Here is a 23,783-nt window from a genome sequence, read left to right on the forward strand (position 1 = left end):
GGTGAGAGTCAAACTTCACTGGCTTCCTTACCATATCAGTGACGACGCCGTACGAAAAGCGTTGGAACCATATGGGAAAATTCAAGAAATGAGTAGGGAAACGTGGGTGACAGGAAAATTCAAGGGAGCGCACACCTCATCTAGGTCGGTGATATTGAGACTGAAACACGGATTTACTGTCGAATCGCTCCCGCACCATATTCGTATTCACTGCAGCAACACTCTTGTAATTGTGCCTGGACGACCAACCCTGTGTCTGAGATGTAAGAAATCTAGCCATATAAGAAAGGATTGTCATATCCCGCGGTGTTCTGCGTGCCCTAAATTTGGTCATGAAGCTGATGACTGCAGGAAAACTCATGCTACCATGACACGGGAAGACGGCGAGAACGATGATACAGATGCGCTCATGGACGAGCGTGAAGCTGTAGAAACATCGCAGCCTCGTAACATTAATCTTTCCTCGTCGATGCCTGAGCCTGAAACACCAACCACACAAAACAAACTAAAGAGGCCGACTCTCCAGTGAAGGCTGCGGTAGTAGTAGCCCCTGTTGTCTCTGTAACAGCGGACAAAATCTCGGGGAAGCCCGCAGAAGATTGCAGTGTACTGTTTCAGGTTCCGTGCCCTTCAGTGCCGCGGAGTCGCCGACGGCGTCTGAAGTGATCTACCAAGCAGAACTAGAACGCCTGCAGACACCCGTGGCGTCTAATGACGCAATATCTACGATGGAAGCAGAGGTTGTGGACTTAGGAGTGGAACGCGGCGTGTGAAGCCCCGAACCTTCCGATGGAAGCGGAGACGCCAGAGGCGTACCATTCCCGGGAGTCTCAGCCGGAGGACGCAAGCAATGGGGCTACTATGATGCCTGAGCTTGGTTCGGACGAGGATGAAGGCACGTCAGGGAGCATTACAGAGATTAGAAGCACGGTGAAAAAAGTAAAATCGAAACGGCCATGAAGAGGAACCGAGTTCTTAAGGCTCCTCGGATAACGCCCGTGGAAAAACGTGACAAGCACTCCTTGTGACCTGTAAAGATCACGCCACAAAAGTATGCATCATTGACCGGAGTATCGGCACTTTTATCACTATGGCTTACTTAAAGCTAGCAACCTTTAACTACGTGAGCTTGGTCGCACGCAGGAGGAAGCAGTGGTTTCTAAATCTGCTACTGCAAGAAAATGTTGACACTGCGTTTATTCAGGAGACAAAACTGTCATCGAGCGTGCAGTTGGAAGAGATGAACCACTTTGTTCGCAACCATTACTCGTTTCATTTTTCGCCTGCTTGTAGTTACAGTGGAGGGACGGCAGTTTTGGTGAAGAAACACTCAGTGGTACTAGTGTACCCCGAGTGGGACAAGGACCGAAACTGCCGTGCATGTAGTGTGGATTTGTTATACCGAAATGAACCATACAAGCTTATTTCGTTTCATGCTCCGAATGAAGCATCGCTACGAAACGAATTCTTTTCAGGTCTGAGGCAGTATCTTGACTCACCATGCCGTACCATATTTCCCGGAGACTTCAATTGTGCTTTACGTGCTTCTCACTTCGAAAAAGCGATCTCCAGATGCCAGCCTAGCAGAGCTCAGGAAGCTTTTGAGAGACTATGACTTGCAGGATGTTACCGAACTCGCGCCAGGAGATAATGACGGTTTTAGACATTGGCAAGGGGACTGTCATTCAAGGCTTGATCTGTTCTACGTGTCCAGTGACCTCTCATCGTACAACGTGCGTTATAAGGTGCAGCCTGTTGCATTCTCAGATCATGCATTTGTCACAGCCATGTTTGAAGAAAAGGAACGAACAAGAAAGAGGCAGAAAGAGTGGCAGTTCTGAAACTCAATGAGAGTCTGCAGGATGACAAAGAAACATTTGGCAGCATTAGAAATCTAATCAAGGAAAAAAACGAAAGGAGGAAAGGTAGACGCGATATTAGGGAAGAGATAAAGGAAGAACGCAAGTTGTTTCTACTTGCAAAAGGACAGGAAAAGCAGCACTGAAGAAGAGCGAAAAGCTGAGCTTGATGCGAACTCTCAAAAATCTAATCGAAGCCGAAAACTCACCCGGGTACCCTCACAGAAGATATCAAAGAGTGCAAAGGCCAGCTGGTGTCTATCTTGTAGAAGGAATATAAAGGCGCTGTGATCCGGTCTAGGACGGAATCACAGCAGAGAGATGAGGAACCGCTCAAGATTTTCAAGACAAAAGAAAGACAGCGCAGCATGAAAAACAGAATAGAAGCAATACATAGCGGGGACAGTATTCTCAAATCACAAAACGACATCGAGGCTGCTTTTACTCAAGCATACAAGGACATCTTCGAATACGGAAGTAACACATGGGACCGTGAACTCTAGCAGACGTATGCTTCAACATTAAACTTCATAGATGACGAGACAAAACAGCAAACGAATGAGTGTATATCAGAGAGCGAAATAGAATAGGCCATACAGAAGCTAAAACCAAGAAAGTCGCCAGGAGTAGATGGACTCAGCACTGCCTTTTACAACGAATTTTCACCGGCATTTGTCCCAATATTACGCGACGTGTACGATGACATCTTCAAACGAGGATTGCTGCCGCCATCTATGCGACGAGGTCTTACTCTCTTACTACCAAAGAAGTAGTCAAGGCAAGTTCCGACAGTGTGCGATTTCCGCCCCATTAGTCTTTTAACGACCGATTACAAAATACTTGCTAAAGTTATAGCTGGACGGCTGGACTTTGCCCTCGAATCAGTTATAGGCAACCATCAATCTTATGGCATCAAAGAACGTCGCATCAGTGATAACCTGCATGCTATGAGGATACTGTGCGAAGCTACCTCTGTTGATGGATCCAAGGCAGCGGTTTTGCAAGTGGATCTGAGCAAAGGTTTCGATAGAGTAACACATGACTTTCTCTTCAACTTGCTTAAAGCCTGAAACAATGGGGACCGACTTCTAAAATATATAGGTGTCTGCTACAGACAAGTGACGGCGCGACTGGTAATCGACGGCCAAACAACTCCCAAAACACAGCTGAACAGGTCCGTTAGGCAAGGATGCCCCATGTCACCAGTTCTTTTTTATCTGTACTTAGAACCCCTGTGCCGAACAATTCTGAACGACATTGACATAACCGGCTTCAGTTTCGCAGATACTCCTCTGAAAGTTCTCGCCTACGCCGACGACCTTACGCTTGTGGGTGCCTCTAGAGATGAAATCCGCCAAGGAGTGCAGCATGTCATAGACATTTGCAATGTTTCTGGTGCTATAGTAAATAAAGAAAATTGCGCGGGTGCATGGCTAGGTGCCTGGGACTTAAAACCAACCACCTTCCTAGAGGTGAAGTGGACGTCTGAAATCATCAGCTACTTCATTGTGTTTTGATACTGCCAACCTACAGAATGGACAAAATACAATTCGAAGTGGTGCCCTCGCGGCAAAAGTGCAACAGTGGCACGGGAGAACGGTCCCGCTTATGAACAGAGCCTTTGTCTGTAACACTGTGTTCTTTCCAGCTATTGGTGCTCAGCGCAGGTGATGCCCTGTTTGCCAGCTGAGGTGAATCGAGTGCATATATTTCGCGCAACATATATTTGTGAGTCATGGTTCCAGCGCATGAAGCGCAGTAATTTATTTTTAAGTAAGGCATTATCATCATCATCAGCCTGGTTACGCCCACTGCTGGGCAAAGGCCTCTCCCATACTTCTCCAACAACCCCGGTCATGTACTGATTGTGGCCTGCAAACTTCTTAATCTCATCCGCCCACCTAACTTTCTGCCGCCCTCTGCTACGCTACCCTTCCCTTGGAATCCATTCCGTAACCCTTAATGACCATCGGTTATCTTCCCTCCTCATTACATGTCCTGCCCATGCCCATTTTTTTTTCTTGATTTCAACTAAGATGTCATTAACTCGTGTTTGTTCCCTCACCCAATCTGCTCTTTTCTTATCCCTCAACGTTACACCTATCATTCTTCTTTCCATAGCTCGTTGCGTCCTCCTCAATTTGAGTAGAATCCTTTTCGTAAGCCTCCAGGTTTCTGCCCCGTAGGTGAGTACTGGTAAGACACAGCTATTATATACTTTTCTCTTGAGGGATAAGTAAGGCAAAAGGAGAGGTAATCGTAGAGGTAAAACTCAAAGTTCACAGGTACCTTTTTTTTCAAAAACCAATCCCATCATATTATACGTCATTCTTTCAAACAATTAAGAGGGGGGTACTTAGGCGAGTGGATCGTAGGTGCCCAAGGAGTCCCACGAACTCACACCCTAAAATTCTGCAGGGAGGTGGAGAAGGCAGCTCGCTTCTTCGAGCAGCGTTTTTCTCAAGAGTACCTAACAATGTAAAACGGGAGAGTCTGTACTGGAACACTATAGATATGCTATTCCTACCACCACTATATCGGTCTCGAGCTGGAAGCCAGCTGGAGTCTGACGTTTTCAAGCGTCTACCAAAATATCCTGTAAAAACAGCGATTAGGGATTTCTATGTTGGGTTACATGTCGAAGTTCTACCTGTACAAACATGGCTACGTAACAAGGGTTTTTTCGTGCCGTGGTCAACGGCCTGCCCACTCTGTCCCTATCCAGAATTGTTGCAGCACGTATTTTTATTTTGTACAAACGCAGTACACTTTTGGCACAACATACAAATTGTGTTTGACGTGCAGATATACACAAATTGGGATGACGTAAAATTTCTGACACTGGAAGATGACAGAAATAACGACAGTGTTGAAACCCTGTTATTGCTAGGTTTGTATGAAATTTGAAGACCACGAACTGACTACGTCCTAGCTCTTGAAAACGCAAAACCTGAGTGGACGCACTTTTGTGATGCTTTTGCCTATACAAGTTCGCTGCTGGACGGCGAAGATAAGTTTAGCACGTGATGGCAGGTGTGGCAGAAGCGCCTGCAGCAAAGACAAATACTTATATAGATGTGCAATCCTCTCTGTGTGTGTGCGTGTGTGTGTTAGAAAAGCTGTTAAGGAAGAACGCTTCAGTGCATGCTAACGTCTATGTAAAAAAAAATCACGGAATAAAAAAAGCGTAGCTGTAGAGTGCCGGTCGTGGGATCTGCAGGTCGGACGTTCGAATGCTGGTGGGGGCGTTCTTATTTTTAAGTTTTTTTCTTTTTTATTGCACTAAAACGCTATCTACTGCTTTTTGGATTCAAAAAAATATATGCGACGTCCAGGCACCGCGTATTTAACACGCTCGAGCTGTTTTTCGCACGAGTAGCCAGCGCTTCCCAGTACGCCGCGCCTGCCCAGCGCCCCCGCATCCAGCGCGCGGCGCTGGGTCCATAATCCGGTGCACTCGGTCCCAGTGGCACTGGGTTTTGCAATTGAAAAAGCAGCTTATGAAAACAATATATCAGATCGCGCCATACCGTCTGGGCATCGCATACTCTACTTCAGCTTCACTGATACGGTGCCTTCGGCCAAAAGGAAGCCAGCGATAATATTTCATCAGCTTAATTTGAGCATTACTTTAACTAAGGGTCGTGCAGAAAACAAAGAAAGCAAAATTCCGCCTATGTCACTAATTTTTAAGACGCTCGCCTAAACAATTTCAAGTGCACTCCGCTCTTTGAAAAGCCCGCGTGATATTAGACACACATGCTCCTCAAAAATATATATATCGTTGGCTCGATCACGTTAATGCAAGCCTTCGCTATAAGTAAAATGGCATACGTAGCGCCGTACATGAAATGACAGGTCGCGGAAAAAATCAAACTCGAATGCCTAATTCGGAAAATATACAAACTAGCCAAAGTATACCGATCAGCAGCAGCATGGAGAAGTTCCTACAATTAGGCCTACACAACACGATAGACGAGCTCATTAAAGCACAATGTACAGAACAATACGAACGCCTCTTTAAGACTAGAGGAGGCAGACACATCTAAGAGAGACTAGGCATATGTTACCACACACAACACGGTGTCAAGGTGCACATCCCAAGAGAAAAAAGGAAACAATGGTAATAACCCCATACAAAAGAACATGCACCCAGAATACAATAAGTACAGGCGAGAGAACAGAGCGAAGCAGGTACAGAAGAAATTCGGCAGCGACAAGGACGCAGTCTTCGCAGACGCGGCTCGATACAATCGCAGACAGGGTTTACGGCAGCCGTAATCGATAGCGAGAAACAGTGTAAGACGTGGGCGACAACACGCACCACATGTAACGAGACAGCGGAAGAAGTAGCCAAAGCGCACGCAGTAGCTCAGACTAACGCCACCGTGATAGTCAGCGACTTTCAGGCGGGAGTAAGAAACTTTGCCAACGGCCGAATCTCCCCGGAGGCACGACGCATTATTCTTGCGGGAGGCCAAGATTGCAAAATAAAGGCATACATGACATGGACACCCGCCCTCGCGGAGGACGGCAACAGCGAGGGGGCACCCGACGCGGGGACCGAGCCGCGGTAGCAAGTGACGCCCCGGCACCGTCCGGACTGGGCGGTGCGGCGGATGAGTGGGAGGACAGAATGTCCACATATAATGACATCACGAAACACCATAGGTTGCAGAGGGGCCTATTCCCGAGACCTCACCCTAAATTGACAAAAGAGCAGTCTCTCGCGTGGCGGCAGTTACAAACTAGTACGTATTCGAATCCTGCGCTCTAGCGCATGATATATCTGGATATATATCAAACGGACAAGGGCTACAAATGTGAATCCAGAGCCACTCTGGAGCATATTAGGGGAATGCCGAGGGATATGTAACATTAACGAGAACGCAGCCTCTAGCAACAGCCTTTGCACGCACTGGGAAGCCGCTCTGCTCAGACCTGCCCTCGAGGATAAACTGTGGCCGTCCAGCCGGCCGAGGATGCCGCCAGGACCCAAGAACTCCTGGGCTTCAACTAGGGGGGCCTTTCGCCCTCTCCGCCAACTCGCAGGGTACACAATAAAGTTGTTTCCTCCTGCTCGGCTCACAGCGGAGAAAGCCATCGTGAGTGCACATGCCACGACGGCACATACCACGATTTTGTCACACTTTTTTTCCGATGCGCAAGCTTCTATTCATTGTCGCCCTCTGAATCGGGCCGTCTGCTTATTTCGCGAAACGATGAAATGATCCGTTGCTATCTTTTTTGGACAGCAACGTCCTAGCTCTTGAAAACGCAATACCTGCGTGGACGCACTTTTGTGATGCTTCTCCGTATACAAGTTGTTGTGTAACGCGTACTGCGTTACACAACAAAATAGTTTTGACATAACATTCCTTTTTTCTTTTCCGGGCTTGTGCGTGGCGGCATAGCAATAATTTTAAAAGTATAGGGACGTGTGTTCAAATCAAGGCAAGACTTGTAGGTAAGCCCGCTAGGTGGCCAGCGCAACGTAGAGGCGCGAAATTGAGCAGACGAAATTACCAAACGAAATGGGCGCAGCACCAACGTAAAGTTGGAAGTGCATCTACACTGGCTACAGCATGAAATGCTGCGTTTTGGCATGCAGCAACCGTAGCGACTCGATTGATTCGTCTACTTCATTTCATCTGTGAGTGGTTTATTGCTTTATTAAGCACTCTTGGTATTTATTAGTGGTGGCAAGCATGCCGTTTGTTCTAAACGTAGGCGCAACAGATTGTTAATAATAAACAAAAGGAAGGAACTGAATATAAGCGTGACAACATTCTGGCTATGTACCCCATTCAGATTTCATTCCATTCGCATGCAGTTGCGCTTCGTAAAGCCTATTCGCGCATACACACTTCTCAAATAGCAAAACAAATAACATAAAAATCTGTGATTTAGAAAAGCGCAGTCGAAGAAATAACATCGTGGTATACGGCTTAAATAAACCGTACGGGAAGATTACGCAACACTTGAACAAAAAGTTGTTATCAGGGATGTGTTATCAGGGATATACTGGGCGTTGAAGTACGTTCGCTAGAGCGTATTCACAGAGTTAGCTCTAATAAAGAAAATGGAGAGTGTCCTGTAATCTTGCGCTTTCATGATTTCACAGAAAAACTGTCAATCTTGCGCAATGCTTTCAAGCTAAAAAACATTTCGCTATCAATATCGGAAGGTTGCTCTGCCGATGTTCGCGAGAGGCGTAGAAAGCTATGGCCGTCAGCCAAAGATAATCATGCAAATGGGGATAAAGTTACGCTTCTATTTGACAAACTTAAGGTAAACGACCAGCTGTAGGTGTGTAATGACCGCGAAAGTAAGCGAAACCAAGTTGGGCGGGCAAATTGAGACATTGATGCGGGGCCTAGTGGTACGAGCGCCTGACGGAATGGAAATAATGCCTCGCTTTCGTTGCTTTATTTCAGTGCCCGTAGTATTGTTAATAAAGTCGATATGCGTGAAGAATAATTACTACTGTGCTCTCCAGATGTTATCATCATTAAAGAAACTTGGCTCCATTCTGAAATCCATGATTCCCAAGTAGTCCCCTCCTCGTATACATCGTTACGCAGAGATCGTGACGGGCGTCGATGTGGAGTGGCTATTGTGATGAAGAATTGCCTACCCTTCCAAAGTGAAATAGACATAGCAAATGAGAACTCGCTCTCAATGGCGCTATTTATAGATGTCCAGGAGCGCCAGATGAATATCTAGCACAAGTGCATGACTATCTACAGAGCGTGCCAAACCCACGCACTAAGATAATGCTAACAGGAGATTTCAACTTACCGGACATAAATTGGGAAGACCTAACGGTGGGCACAAAAGGAAAGCAGAATTCTGAGCAACTTTTCGATATAATGTTCAGTTTTTCTTTATCCCAAATTGTCAAAGAACCCACACGTGTGCAGGGAGACACATCGTCACTGCTAGACCTGGTTCTCGTGTCAGGATTATCATCAACAAGTATTAGCATAGCTGATGGTATCTCGGTTCATAAGATTTCAGCATTGACAGTACGCAACACAAATATGGTCCCTAACCGTTATACTAGCCCCTCGCGTATTGAAATTAAAGAATACAACCGGGTTGCCGACGAACGCGTAATAGATTACTTAGAGGAGGCACTAGATAATTTTTCAATTGAGTATTTCGGCACTGTTAATGAGCTGTGGGTGAAATTAAAAGAAGCTATCGTGCACTGTGAAAAAACTTTCATACTTACAAAACTAAACAGAGATTGAGAATATGTCTCCATGGATAACACGCCACATAATCCACCTTAAACGCAAATTGAAAACAATGAGGAATAAAAGGAATACCTGCAAAGACACACGTGAACTCTCGCGGATGTTAAAATCGGAGATAAGAACTGCGAGAAATTTATTTTACCCTAGTGAACTTCATGCAGAACCAACCACAAAAGTTCTGAAGGTATCTATCGAAACCAGAGGATCGTGCTGGTTACTTAGACATTAATGGCTCTGTTGTAACAAATGAAGGCACTATAGCAAATACATTTAATAATTATTTTGAATCGGTATTCACTCGTTCACATGTAATAAGCACATCCTTGGCTTAACCTGCCCTAGTTATGTCAGAGCTTCTGTTAACAGAGTCAGGCGTGTTGAACCTGCTTTTACAAATTGATACAAAGAAAGCGTCCGGTGTGATTACATATTTAACACGTTTCTGAGACGATATACACAACAGTTAACACCCCTCTTACACACCATATTCACCGAGTCGATTTGTACAGCCACGTTACCTGCGTTGTGGTTATGCGCAAAGGTTGCTCCTATTCATAAAGAAGGAAAAAAGATACTGGTAGACAAATATCGGCGGATATCACTTACAAGTTACTGTTGCAAATTACTCGATCGTATAATTAACAAAGCAATCATGACACACTTGGGACAAAATAATTTATTATCCCCAATACAACATGGTTTTAGAAAAGGATTATCTACTGTAACACAACTTTTAGAGAATACAAAAGACTTCGCTTCAGGAATTATTGATAGGTCAAAAAACGATGCTATATTCATTGATTTTTCAAAAGCATTTGACCATGGTATACATCTTAATTAATTGAGACGCTTAGGTCTACTGGTATACAAGCAAAATTATTAGGCTGGCTCACTGCCTATCTGACGAATCCTAGAGAATATGTGACCATTATCAATACTAATTCTGATTTACTTGAGGTATACTCCCGAGTACCACAGGGATCAGTGTTAAGGTCACAATTACGTCTTATTTATATCCATGACGTTGCTAATTCTGTTGAAGCGGGCATGAAAGTTCGATTATACGCTGATGACATGGTTGTGTACACCTGTGTGCGTGATACTGAGGATCAGAAACTCATAAATGCCTCAGATAAAATTACTCGATGGTGTGTCCCCTGGGGCATGGGAACTAACGTCAGAAAAACAAAGTGCATGACAATTAGTCACAGGAAGTCGTTTATTACATTGAATTATAGAATAGCGCGCTCCGACATAACACGAACAGACGCTATAAAATATTTGGGCTTAACAATTACAACTTAAAGTGGAACGTTCACATGAGAATATATGCGCAAAAACTTTTAAAACACAAAGAAAGTTGGCTGCGGCTCTGCTTCCGTTAAGTTAATATCCTATAAAACTCTAGTGCGGCCCATTCTCGAATACGGCAGTATAGTTTGCAACCCTCATCAGGTATACATTCTGGAGAGATTTGAAAGAATCTAAAATAAGGCATTACGTTTCGTCTACTCTTACAAAAAATTGTTGAAAGGTTATTGAAATATCATTGTGCAACGTCAACAAATTTCCTTGAAAGTTCATGGGGTATTGTTGGAACATCATTAAGGAAATTGTTGAGAAGTGTCGATAATTGGCTTGCGACATTTTTGTCGAAACACCATTGTGCCCTCTCAATTTGAACGATCATTGGCATATCGTTGAAACTATGATGTATTTCAATTTTGAAAGCCCACTGAAGCATGGTTGAAGATGTGTTGAGTCTCAAAATAAAAGCCCATTGAAGTATTGTTGAAATCTGTTGTTTGTCAATGTTGAAAGCCCATTGAAGCATTGCTGAAGATGTCTTGTCTCAAAATTGAAAGCCCATGAGGTATTGTTGAAATGTGTTGTTTGTCAATATTAAAAGCCCATGGAAGAATTGTTGCAGATCTGTTGAACATCAACACTAAAATCATGTTTAAAGCCATTTGCGCCCCAATGGGTATTTAGCATTTGAAACCTGCACTTTCCTTAAAATACTGCTGAGCTATGTTGCATAAAATTACTTTGATGTCACTTTGATATGTTTGCTGTAAGAGGATAGGAATAAAATTTAAGTACAGGCGTCTTGTATCGCACGCCTCTGTCACCCTGGGCTCAAAAGCATGCTCCTAGATTGCCTGCAATAAACCATACTGTAAAGCTTCTAGCAGTAGTGTTATGCCACTTTTTTCAATAGTGAGAGTGAATCGTCGTCCACAAAATCAAGAGTGCTGAACTGATGCAGACAAAAACCATTTTTCCAGGTGAGCTGTTTATTTGTAACCAAACATCTGTGTAAATGTACAACCATTCCTAGTTTGAGAACATCAGAAAGGTCTCAAAAACTATTTCACAGTACAAACTTCCTGCAGCTTGACACCATAACAAAATTGAATAGTGACAGATGTAGTCTGTCTGGCCCTCAAGTAAAACACAGTATCCAAAAGAAATAAATCTTTCAAAATGAATACCTAAATAATGAAATGTACAAGCAGACTGACATGACTGTAAATAAGAACACTCAAAAAAGGTACCTGCTTTCTCTATTAGGCAGCCAGTGGTACTATAACGATGACACGATTTGCTGGAGCCCACAGCACTCAACTGAGACCTGATATGAATGGTGGTTATCTTTAAGTTTCGTGGATATATTAAAGACTGGCTGTTGCAGCTAACATAATTCTAGATACAGAGTGCCAAACAATACTTGCATGAGAAATCAAGACACCATAGTCAGCTGATTACCAAAAACTCAGTTCCTAATAAAGTTTTTACGAATTGTAGCCGGTAATTTTACAAGGTGCATGCACTTAGAACTTACTTTTTTTTAACAAAACGCACCGTTATGCATTGAAGCACAAAAGTAACTGGAATGCCAATGTATTTCTCACATTTATGGAAAAATCTCGAAACTAGTGTCATCCTGGAAATTAATTTCAAGTGAATATGTCTTTCAAACTCCCTGGCTACAATTTGCAAACTGAAATATGAGCCGTGACCTTATAAGTGAATTAATAAATTTATGAGAATCAGTTTAATGTTTCCATTTCTTGTGCTAGTAATGTCCACCTGTGAATATTCCAGCTCAAGGACAATTATGCTACCCGGCACAGCCAAATTTTAAAAAATCTGTAAAACAGAAAAAGGATCACTCTACAATCCTTATTTGTTGGTTGAATGGTGTGTGCCAATTCCAGTAAACCTTACGTACTTTTGAAACATGGCAATCACAATACGTAATGCTTATGGTAACAGTTTATTATGCTGCATTGCTGTTGCATGATCCAGTTGTGTTTTCTGCCATGATAAGGTTCCTGCGCAGGTCATTCCATATCAAGCGGCTTATTCTATTATCTGCTTCAGATTTTAATATAATAAACTGGTATTAGTGATGTGCTGGAATACAACAAAGTTATTCCTTGTGTAAGTTCCATTTAAATTTTATTCACTACCACAAAAATAACGAAAGGATTCAGAAAAAGATATGGTTTCATACAAACATGAAAGGCACATCATTGCCATTACCAGAGATTTTTTGTTGCATTTTAAAATTAGGCCGACTTATACCTATTATTTTTACTCATGTATCTTAAATAGCAATAAACCATTATTACAAAGTTATGTAAAATGCAGTTTTGCTGAACTCTGACAATGGCACAGATGCACTTGCAGGTGTGCGATTCCATGCCGAATCGACCAGCATTTTTGACACCACACATATAGCTGAAACATTGCCTTATGTTTACTAGAGTTCAAAACTCCTTACCCACTTTTATTTACCTTTGCCAGATATATTGTAGCACTTCGGTGACAAGAGTTTTCCTGCTCAGCTGAGCTGGAGGACATCAATCAACATTCTTTTTCAAATGCACATTGTATTGATCGAGGCGTTCAAATGGCTTGCGTGGAAATACGGTGAAGTGATGCAACTGTCAAAATAGCAAATTTTTCAAACATTTCAATACATCAAGTGCGTTTGGCACCGGCAAAAGTGAGTCAAATTTCAACCTGTTAGTATTTTTTTGTAACGAAAAATTCACAGGACAGAAATTAAATACAGAATAGTAATGGTATAGCAGAAAAATATTTGAAGCTCTGAAGGTTCAGCTGATCACCTGTAAAAAAAAACAAATTCAAATTTTTTACAAGAAGCTTCATGTTCAAGGAAAAAACAGCTCTCGTAGTTGGCTAAAAAATCTGATACATTATTGGATTGCTCTACATATCTGCTACGCATGTTGAAGTTAATGAAGGCATTATATTTGAATGCGGGAAATTCTTTTTTGAAATTTTTCAGCACCGACTTTTCCCGGATGTGCGCACAGCTTGCCGGCCGGGAATGCGGACGACAAAGCTGGCTTCGTCTGCAACGCAGATGACAGAGAAGCGGTGTTAGGGTCTGCATTTTATTGCCAAGGGATGCATGCTCTAACGCAATGAGGCTTGTGCTTGGTGTGGGCCAGGGAAACCATACAGCCATTGCACATAAAATATCAATACGAGGTCTGTTAGAAAAGTATCCGACCTTTGACTGAAGAAAAAAAAAAACTGGCATAACTGGAGCGTTAGGAACCTAATCACCTTCAAAATAGTATCCTTGGGACTCCAGCCACTTCTCCCAGCACTGCTGCCATTCATAGAAGCATTCCGAGAAGGCCTCTTTCTGAATGGAGTTTAGCTCAGCTGTCATTGCAGCCATGTCTTCTCTTGTCTAAAATCGCGCTCCTTTCAACGGCTTCTTGATTTTGGGAAACAGCCAGAAGTCGCAGGCGGCCATATCAGGAGAGTAAGGAGCCTGTCGAACTACAGGAGTCTGGTTTTCCGCCAAAAAAGTCTGAATCAAGTGCGAGAGGAGCATTGTCGTGATGGATGCGCCAATTTCCTGTTGACAACTTCGGTATCTTGCGCCACAAAATATCACATAGGCCATGGAGGACATCCCTGTAGTAGTATTTAGTGATTGCTTGACCCTGTGGTGCGTAGCCATGGTGTACCACACTGCAGGAGTCAAAGAAAGCAGCCACCAACAATTTGACGTTGCTGCGCAATTAGCGGTCTTTGGTCTTGGTGACGTGGAATGCTCCCATTGTAACGACTGGGATTTGGTTTCCGGGTCGTAAAAATACACCCAAGACTTGTCACCAGTGAATATGCTGTTCATGAAGTTGGGTTCACTGTTTGTGGAATCCAGCACGTCTGTGAGACTTCAACACGTAGTTGCGTTTGCTCCACCGTGAGCAGCTCGGGAACGAATTTCGCCGCAACTCTCTTCATGGCCCAATCTTCGGTAATAATGGAATGAGGAGAAAATGGGCTGACGCCCATCTCTTTCGCAATTTCTCGGATAATCACACGACAGTCCCGCACTACTACAGGGTTCACTTTCACTTCGGCAATGACCTGGTCATTTCGGCATGTTGATGGCCGAATGGAGCGTGGCTCGCTCTCCACCGATCTGTGACCTTCTTTAAACTGGTTGTACCACTGCTTAATCTGTGTGCTGCTCATAGCATAGTCACTGAAAGCCGCCTGAATCTTGCGAATGCTTTCCACTTGGCTGTCGCCCAGTTTCTGGCAAAAATTTGATGCAGTAGCACTGCTGCAGACGCTTACCATTTTTCCTTGCAATAAAAAAGCCGACGAGAGCACTGTGTACTACCTCATTCAAACACTGCGTCCAAGAAATTCACGCTATCGGCAGGCGGGAAAAAATTTGTGCATGCGCTCAAAGGCTCAAGGGCGGCTGATGCAAGCGCGCTTGTTTCATATCCATCAGCTGTTCGCAAAAAAATGGGATTGAATACTTTTCTGACAGACCTCATGCGTGTTTAATTCGCGAGGGAATCCTGCAGTGCTAAAAGATATGTTTCATGCAGTTTACAAAACCAAATATCAGCTATTATGTAAGCAGCAAATCCAAGAAGAGCGCTGATATTGTTCATACAAAGCATTTTAAAGGACATGTCGCATTGCAATGCACCATAGAGGGAGCAGGACACTTTGTGCCCTGCTCCCTGGAGCCCAATGCTGATGCAAGTAGAAAGCCCCTTCATAATTAAGACTGAAAACCTACACGAGTATGAGCAAATGCTTCAGGTGTTCTTTGCTGCCACTGTTTCAGAGCCGGAACATGCTCATCTATAAAAGTCATACGTGTCATGTTCAGTCTGATGTGGTCAGACGCCGTTGGCGACGACATTTTGCGTTCATGTAAAAAAAAATACGAGCTGAGACTGCAGCTGCAGCACTTGACGTTACCTGCCTTTGTAATGATAAAAAAGGCAGTCAGTTTGTTGAGTAGTTTTTGTGACTAATTATATAAGCAATCTTTACTTGATAGATGACATGGCTTCACATATTTATGCTATATTTATGCGGTATATGTGATCCACAAATGAACATTATAAAAAATAATTTATCGCACTTGATTCATTTTTGTTACTTGTCACTTGCATAACAGACGTGCAGGGCTGTGTAATGATGGGTGACATATACTTTTGTGCCAGCCACCAAACCTAACTTTTTTACCTTCAACACGAAGCTTTTTGCAGAAAATTTGAACTTTACAGTTTTTTTAGCTGATCAACTGAACCTCTAAAGCTTGACATATTTTGCAGCTATCCCAAGTCAACCAGTCTCATTTTATATTCATTTTGTGCCTTCTCTATTGCCCTACGTTAGAAAAAAATGCAAACTGCGAATTTCGGCAGTAACACCACTTCAGTCTCTTGACATGACCACCATCTGAATATCTGGATCACACAATTTCCCTTTCAAAAGAAACGTGTATCAGTGCCTTCTAGCTTAGCTGGGCAAGAACAATAAATGTTTGCCAAAATTGAAGAAAATATTTGCGAACGAAAATGAATGGGGAGCAAGAGTTCAGAGCTTCAACTGTATCTGTGATGGTAAAAAAAAAAAACGCTGGTTGGTTGACCCGGAATGTCTTAAGTGTATGTATGAAAGCAAATTTTCTCAGAAATTTCCTCATTGTACCTACTCAAAATCAAGCAAACTTGAAATGGTTTTGGCTTGTAGCGCATGTGAACACGGACACAGAAAGGTTCACTTCGCGCTACAAGCCAAGACCATGTTGCCGTACCAACTCGCCCAACTGTCTATCCTTTTGAAATGGTTTGCCATAATGGAACAGTTCTTGACAAAATTGGGTGGTTTGGCATAAAATGACTGAAGATACTTAAAAAATAAATTAATAAGGAAACACTATCCTTATTGGAACCATATCAAAAAGTAACATAAAAATGTAGTGAACTATAACAAAGCACAGCACTTTTATTGAGAAGCCCCTGAGAAGCCCAGTGTAGTCTCCTGAGAGCCAGCTAGTCTCCTGAGAAGCCCAGCACGTGGGGTTCTCAGGAGACTAACATAATTAACATAAATAAAATTAACATAAAGATGTCAAGGCATAGAAAGGCACAACATATTTGTATGCTCATTTGAGAAATCCGAATTAGGCTCTTCAGGAGTCTAACATAAACATAAAAATGTCGAGTTTTACAAAAGCACAACGCTTGTGTTTTGGTTTGAGCTGTCCAACTTGGGCTCTTCCGAGGCTATTGGTCCCATGCCAAAAGCGAGGCCAGAGTTGGTTACATAGGGCATGTTGGTACCAGGAAATTTGCGACACGTGAAGCCTGCAAAAACAACAAAAAGCCAGAACAAGTTTTAAAAAGCAACTTCCACATGCAGAAGATTGGCATGCAATATGCCCTCGTTGAATGAAATTGATTTATGTTTTTGTCTTTCTTTTTTCCAACATTCCACGGGTACAGCTTTACAGCATCGCCATTAAATTTATTCAATGTGGAACAGGACTCCACTAAGGGTCAAATGCAGAAAAGGGCAAAGAGGAAAAAACACTGTAGCAAAATAACTTTATCAATATCCTCAATGTCGAAGATGTGAACTTTGCTTGCTGAGAAACAAAATGGTGAAAAAAAATCATGTTGTTCATAAATAAACCTGAACCACTGAGAACTAAAATTATTTCTTGAAACTTTCATAATTAAAATGTGCAGCACTTCACTGTGCTTTTCCATGCTCCAAATACAATACTGTCATGTCACTACAATTGAGTGCAGCTTCATTTGAAGTTAGGTTTCCTGAGTTCACATGCAATCGGAATGTACTTCTCGCCTTACAATGAATTAGGACTTTCTACATTAAAGAAGACCCTGCTTACAGCGATGTATGTTTCCTGCCTCAACGCCTGAATGACTGTTATAATGAGGATTCCGTGTAGTTGAGCACCAAGCTGTTTAGCATGACACATGCAGAATGTGACAGATACGAAGAAATTCTGTCTTCTAAGAGCCATACGCCAGAGGACTGACTTGTTTAACCATTTCAAGGTTCACTGCCGTACATCTGTGGCTGTGGCGGAACATTTTGAAAAAAAATGTGCCTTTTCAGAAAAAAGGTGTTGCCTAGCATCCCACTGGAGGTGCTGCAACCTTCTGAGACTTCTAGAAAATATTCTTATAGTGCTGTCGCTCCTTGGGCTTCTCCAAAACTGACTTTTCACTTAGCTCCTTGGTGTCTATCATTGCAGTAATGTGGGAGTGTTGCCACAAGTTTTCTAGGTTTCATTACACAAAAAAAATATGCTGCTTTATCCTGCATAGAAAAATAAAACATAATAAAACTGCAAATACTGAAATGGTATTGCCCCTTTGTCATTATTTAAAATTATTTACCAGTTTATTTTCTCGGAAAGTCAGTTTGAAGAACCTAAATCAGCAATAAAAATATTAAAGTTGCGCGAACAGTGATTTTTGAGACTGAACCAAATAATGCCAGAAGCAAATCAAATATTGGATAGCTTCTGAATAATGAACAGCTGATATGACAATTATTCTAAGATGAGGTTGACATCCTAGTATTCTTAATGTTAGGAAGTTTCAGTCATTGTTATGTTATGATTGAGCTGTTTATTAAAATCCCAAATGGAGCGGCAATAAGTTTCCTCACATGCACAGGACTCTTCAGTAAGCAAAAATGATTGCTGTACAGCCTCTAAAGTACAGCTACTTAAGTAACTTAGCCTGGTCTGCTATTTCTTAAAAGTTCTTACGTTTAATGTCTATACTATGTTATTGGAGGTGAAAATGTACCGTACTTTGGCTCAAATTTCATGTTTTATTGGTGTTTAGAAATATTAGAATAATACTCGCATTAACAAACAGTGACCACTCAAAGACTAAATTGAATCGGACACTATTCAATTCGAAAGATTTGAGTATTTGCACACCACAAAAAATATATAACTCCTCAATTAGAGAGGCATATTTCTCCCCAAAATGTGATCCTCAACGGGCTAAAGAAGAGCGACAGAAAAGCCCATTCATCTTATTGATAAATTTAAGTCCATGATCTACTTGGCAATGGTTCGTAATAACCCTGTTAACAGGTAGGCGAAGTAAGGAAGCAGGAAACAATTCCAACAATTTCAGAATGGGAGTAGTGGACATGTCCGATGGTCTGTAAGAAGCTTTGCACATTAGACCCCGACAGCCTATTCTCAATTTATTGAAGTGTATGGGAAAAGCCACATAAATATTGTTTTTTTCATATCTTAGAATACAAAGTAATAAAGTGCATGTTAATAAATACGAGTCATAGGTTGGGTGCTTAGAATGAGTAACCGTCCACTAAACATAGTACTGTTGACAGTGAAGCTGGCCTGTCCCTGTTGTTTCTTTGATTGAAACAACCAAAAGAAAATTGCCACACCACTCACGTTCCCTCTGCTGAAATGCTGCTGTCTGGCATCACATGGACCTGCTTCAAGATAGGAGCAGCTTTAATTCAATGTGGTCTGTTAAAATTGGCGAAACTACTGTTTCACATCTCAGAACCTGGGTAGCTGTTTTATTGCTAAAATATGGTGAACGTGCTCCTCCTCGAGCTGAGCAGTAACCACACTTGAGCATAGCTTCTCCGCAATTCGTGTATTAGAATAACACTTTCAGGCTACTTAAGCATGCCCTCCATGCCAATAGATTTCGAGCGTGCTTCATAGACAACTATTCCTTGCAGTGACAGCAAAGTAGCACTGCTAATATGCAAATGCAGCTCATTTTATCTGGTGGTGCCGCTAAACACTTTAGGCAGCGAAGGCAGCTTTTAAATTTTAGAAGTATTTGAGTATGGCGGCATTAGACACTTAAGATCGTATGAACAGTCATCCCAAATAGACGGCTATTGTAGCACACAATTGCCCACACGGGAGACTTGAAAGTCGTTTGTTATGCCAATGGCAAGTTGCTAACTTTAGAAAAAAAATTTAATGTAAAAATGCAACCGGAAAGTATATATGGTACTTGCCTATAACAGCGCTGACCCTGGTGGGGTCAAGAGCCTCTTTTGCCCCTTGGTGTAATTATTAAAGCCCAAACGGCCCGTGAGCTCCTCGTCTGTTAACATATGGTGAAGCAAGGCCCTTGCAAACTTTTCTGGTCCACCATGGCAGGCCATGGTAAGCTGTGCCAGGATAACCTTCTCAATGTGCACTCCTCCAACCTATGTGAACCTGCATGTTTAAGCAAATATAAGCAAAGCATGTTCCTATGGGTGGGCAGCGCAACCCGCACGAAGGACGAGAGGAAGTACACAACACTTCCTCTCGTCCTTCGTCCGCGTTGCGCTGCCCACCCATAGGAACATGTTCAATCACCAACTCGCCCAGCTTGCCGTCTTAGTTAAGCAAAGCAGTTTTAAGCCTTTCAAGCACATTCACACAACAGCCGTACCGCAAATAAATTACAAAAGCACTTGTTGTAAATCTAGAATGCTAAGCTTGACTTCTTACTAGCTTCTTATGCTGTCTGGATGCCAGATGTTTCAGAAAAACAATCCAGCACAAACAAGAAAAATAATAAGTAAACCAAAGTATCCAAAAAATCTAGTATTATTTAATGTGATTACCATTCTTAGGATACTTCATACTTTTGGGTGTTTGTCTGTATTTTCCCACCCATTTGTGTCAATGGGTAGCCAATGGTCTAATGGGAAGAGATTCGGCTGCTATGTTCAGGGCAGTGGGTTCCCAACCAACCGTCAACACAGCTTGGGTGACTGGGTATGTGACCTTGGGCATATGCCACTTTCCAATGAATCTCTTTCACGCTATCTTGGGCAACTGCTGCTGCTTGTGTTCGCAAGCAGCATTAGAAGCTCGAAGCGGGATATGACTGTCGATTGTTACTAAGATTACCACTACACATCAGGTTCGCTTGCTGTGCTCCTGAAGTAATATGCGATTTCACTCCAATGTATGAAATGTACATACGCTGCAAAGACAGTATGAGCCAATCACCACCTCATCAGTTAAATTAATTGACTCGCAAAGCACATGCTGCACAAGATCACTGAGAGAACTCAGAAGTTTGTGGACAGTCAGTTCATGTCCATGTCAGGGACCTCTAGGAGACTCGGTCATTTCCTCGGTGTCCGTCATCGTGCCCTCACACATTGTATTAAAATTCTGTCTGTCTCGTTGTGCCACCGTTCTAATAGTCATCACATATCACCACTAACTAAAATATAAGCAGACACTTATATCCACTGTTTATTAAATCTTTATGGAGAATATCTTGAGTATGAGTTTTTGCAGAGATAATGAATGCTACAGCTTAAAGGAGCACTAAATAAAAATTTAATTAAATTCTGGCGTTTTACGTGCCAGAACGATATTCTGATCTTGAGGTACGCCATAGTGGGCCACTCCGGAATAATTTTGGCCCCCTCAAGCTGCACGGTAAATGGGGAGTTTTGCATCTCACCTCCATCAAAATGCAATTGTTTTATCCTGTGACCTCGTGCTTAGTGGCACTGTGCCGATGCCCCTAAGCAACTACGGCATAAAGCACGAAAGAGAAAAATTATTTTAGATGTATCTGTAAATGACTTTACTAGAATTCAAGAGATTCACTCGTACCGTTACAAGAGGCTGAGTTAAGTGTAAAAGGAGCAAGAGGAAAGATTGTTGACAGTACTGCCTTGAAGTCGCCACACTAGCTTGCTGTGACATTATTTTGATGTCTGTTCATGTGCAGCCATTTTTTTACAAATACAGATGTTCATCGTATTCCAAAAAGCCAAAAACCAAAAATAAAAACCATCAGGAACTTTTACTCAACCAATACAACCCAAGTTTGTAAACATAACTGAAATCCACGATGTGACGATGAAATGTCAGCGCGAAGATTTTGGGGCGATACTCAGAAAATTGAACTGTGAGCTCTATTTTCTCCTAATAATCAACCAACTACCAAGAAGTTAACAGAATTAGATACTGAAAACGATGCTTTTTTATTCTAAATTGATTTGGGGATCTTTTCGCGATTTCGCCCTTGAAATGAGAAAAGCCTCATCACTGCTCGTTCTTCAGCCAACTTTCTCAATGGGTGTTGCTGTTTGGTTTGGTACCCCTAGCAGTGCGCTGCTGTATGACATAGTTCATAATACCTTCATTCTGGTGAAACTAGAAAGACGTGCACTTATGTAGACCACTAATGTGCATAGGAAGTTCCTGAAAGCCCCTCTTATATCAGGCTTATACCCTGAAGAAGGCACATTCTATGTTTAATATATTCATAAGTGACACTGCAATTCACCCCCAGTCCCGGTGCAGTTGCAAAGTCTCATCTGAGCGCTTAAAGGCACCATGTCTGCTACTGAAGGCACTCTGCACCAATTGATCACTGGAGGAAATGCTTGCAGTTGCATGAGCAATGTCATTTTTTCTGCTTCCTGCAATACATTTTCACGGCATCACTGTATTTCATCATGGTGACGCTACAGAATGGATGGCCAAATAATTCACCTTTAGCATTCCAGCTTAGGTGTCTCTCAGCTCATTTTGAATGTGAAAAAAGATGTCAGTATTAAAATGTGACGCCACGATGCACCAAAAGAAACAATCAAAAGAGCTACATGGACCATTAGGCTGACATAAATGGACGGATACAAATTACTAGTCATAGTAAACACTAAAGTGTCGCTGCTCTTGCCAATAACAGTGTGAGCTGGTCAAATAATTTATTTCACATTTCTCTCTTCATTTTTAAAATTATTTCTGCTCATCAACTTAACTGTTATGGCCACATAATCAAGGCAGCTCCTTCATATAAAAACCACAGTGCTAAATTCCTTTACTCCCCGTTTACCTGACGCTAATGAAGTTTTGCTTACTCTCGAAGAAGGTATTTCACAGAACTGCCCCACCCAAAGCATTATTCCAAGCTTGTGGCAAAGCGTCATTTAGTTCACCACGATGCGCTCCTCTTTCAATCTGTTCTCTCTATAGTGCTCCGATTCAAAGCAAAAACAGCTTTTCGACAAAACTAGCTACTTCTATGGTCACAAGAAAGTTTGCTAATTATTGATGTTTATGTTGCCGATAACGTATACATGCCGCCTGGAAACGCAGTAGGACGACACGGCAGATATGGCCAGGCATCTCGTTCCTTTACTGATTTTAAAACCTTGGTAAATCAATCACTTACTGAAGTGCGAAAAGCTGAGATTTCACGCTGTTACATTTTTTGAATGTTCTATCCCAGTAAAGTAGGACCTGGAGTGCTATGGAATCTGCCTTTTCCGTGAATGCAAGGAGCGCCTACGGGAAGCCGTTTGTGCGAAGCACTCGATGGCGTCGAACGGAGAAGATGAAAAAAGAAAGTCGAATGCGCATGAACTGGTAGAAAACAAAACACACGCGGTTCGCAAGGCATATATCTCAAAGATTTCGCAGCACTCGGTGGCACCACCCCTATTTTATCTCACGTATAACATAAAATCGCATGTACACCCTTGAAATACTTTTCTTTAATAGCGCGATAGCCTCCTCTGTTTTCTGATCGCGCGAACGTCGGCCGCACGGCGTATGAGCCGCTTTGCAGCAACACGGGATCACTGGATCCTGAAGCGAACAGCGCAACAGAATACATTTTCGCCGATCCCACCTTGCTACAAGCCCGCTCACACGCCATGTACTACATACTTACTAGACGGCGTGGCGCAAGCGAATCATCACTCGATTACAGTACGGATCGGATGGTTTTACGTCGCATTGTTTTGCAGTTAATAATAGGACTAACTCAATTGGTGCGCGAACACCGTATAAGAAATCGTGGCGTAGAACATGCCCTGTTTTAGCTGGCACCACATAGCTGCCTTACGTCACCACAAGGGGAGTGTGAAGTTAAACCACGACAAAACTCCATGTTATATACCACAAATATAGTGCTGTAGAACGAATTCTCGCAACGGACGGATAGTACTAGGAATGCAAAGTAGAAAAGAGGCGCGCGGAACACACGCACAGGCGCTGAACGCATTTCCGCGCTTTCGTTCACCGCGTCGCAGTGGACGAACAAAGGGGAATTCGAAACACTCACTCACCTTTGATGCCGCTGAGTCGGAGGCGATCAGGCCGATCTTCGAGGCAACAAGCCCATAAAATGGAAGCATACGCAGGAATATCCCAAAGAAGTCGCAGCGAAGCACACAAAGAACGCAGAAAATGCGGCATGCGCTCAAGCAAACGGCGTGCGCCAGCTCCCGGAACGCGCTGCAGCATCAACAGCGCAAACGCGCAATCATACAAATACAC

At 42.7% G+C, this 23,783-nt stretch overlaps 1 long non-coding RNA gene across 1 annotated transcript; it reads right to left on the reverse strand.

Moving 5' to 3' along the window:
• Window positions 1-9,567: 9,567 nt before the first annotated feature.
• Window positions 9,568-23,783, reverse strand: LOC139059854 (uncharacterized). The gene is made up of 3 exons (XR_011514408.1): window positions 23,573-23,783; window positions 19,493-19,697; window positions 9,568-16,800 (listed from the first exon to the last, which is right to left on the reverse strand). It is a non-coding gene; the product is annotated as an uncharacterized lncRNA (long non-coding RNA).

This window comes from Dermacentor albipictus, chromosome 5 (assembly GCF_038994185.2).
Source record: "Dermacentor albipictus isolate Rhodes 1998 colony chromosome 5, USDA_Dalb.pri_finalv2, whole genome shotgun sequence".
In the NCBI taxonomy this organism is placed as follows: Eukaryota; Metazoa; Arthropoda; class Arachnida; order Ixodida; family Ixodidae; genus Dermacentor; species Dermacentor albipictus.